Consider the following 1,651-nt stretch of genomic DNA (forward strand, 5'->3'; position numbering starts at 1 on the left):
GTACTTTACCTACAAGCCAATTTCTCAAACAAAACTCTAAAAACCATTTTATAGCCATCACTATTCACCTGGTTTTTGGAAATGTGGTCTAAATTTATTCATGTTTGTTTGTGAATCATGGAAGCATCCAGTTAGAATCTAAGTTGTTTACACGAGCAATTATGTGAATGCAGATTCTCATAGATTGCACAAGCCTCAGATACTGGAACCCCAACTAAAATTTATGCTGGTCTCATTTTCAGAAGTCCTGAGAGGATTCTTGACCTGGGGTCCTATTGATTTCAGATGGAATAGTGAGAAATCCTTACACTTGAAATCAGGCCCATGGTATCTGCAGTTCTGAAGTCCTCTTCCCGAAGCCACTGACTACTACTGATATTGTTGGAGCAGTGAATTACAGTGATCAATTCCTCATGGAATAGTCACCTCAAGGAGTCAGTGAGGCATTGCTGGAGAATGTATATGTTTGTGCAATACACTTATTCTGTGACTGACTGATGAAACAATGTTTAATCCTGGTGTGTTTATGGGTAATTCATGAATTTGAAATAAGGAAAAATAATTAAATAATTATTTACTGTGAATGATTGGCCTAGCTCTAGCTGCTAAATAGAGTTCTTCAGGAATTTTTTCTCATTAAAATTTCCAGGGGGAAAAAAATATCACATAACTTAGCACTCTCTACATATTACAGGTATTGCATAATCAACTGGTTAATTGCACAATTACCTTGATACCATGTACATGTGCAAAGTATTTATCATGACACAAAAAGCTCCAACCAGCTATTACATTAGACGCAAAAATTGTGTACTAAGTTTATAGCTGATTGCTATTGAGCTTTAATTTGCACATTTAGCAGGGTATACTTTGCTGGGAGCCCTGTCAGCTGACCAGGCACCCAGCACTAGGGTATACCATGGCCAACTGAGGCTGGGAGTTCTGCAACTGAGGGGACTCTCAGCCATAGCAGCTGCTGTCTCTGGATCCTGGCAGCACGCTTTTGAGCGCTGGGATCCAGTTGGGTTCAAGGAGCCACAGCATGTGGCTGGGATCTCCCAGCCCTAGGGGTGCATGGAGCCTCTGGGGCTGGAAGATTGAAGCAGTTGTATCTTCCAGCCACTACGGAGTAATCCCTGTGGTTGGGATCCCCTCAACTTAGGGGGGCTCCCAGTTGTGGGTTCTTGCTTCTTTCCAGTGCGGGGGAGCCCAAACCGGGGCTCCCTGTGTATCAGCAATGAGGCACAATAGGATCTAATGTGTGAGCCCTACAATCAAGCCTCCTGCCATGCACATGTGGTATGACAGTAGGAACGATCATGTGGATCACACTAGATCCCAACATACCTTTACCTGCATGTGTAGAGGGGCCCATATAACATAATGAACAAAATTCCATTTCAATATTCAGGACTGTATTTCTCCCTGAACTGTTATTTATGAATATTTCCTTAAAGTAAATGCAAGACATTCCAGTAAGAGTAGGAATACTGAAGAACCAGCAAACACCTATTTCACAGATTCATAGACTTATAGATGCAAGGGTTGGAAGGGACCTCAACAGATCATCAAGTCCGACCCCCTGCCTTGTCAGGAAAGAGCGCTGGGATCAGATGACCCCAGCCAGATGGCTATCCAGCCTTCTCTTAAA

This window comes from Gavialis gangeticus, unplaced genomic scaffold (assembly GCF_001723915.1).
Source record: "Gavialis gangeticus isolate Ggan-Ray unplaced genomic scaffold, GavGan_comp1, whole genome shotgun sequence".
Classification (NCBI taxonomy): Eukaryota; Metazoa; Chordata; order Crocodylia; family Gavialidae; genus Gavialis; species Gavialis gangeticus.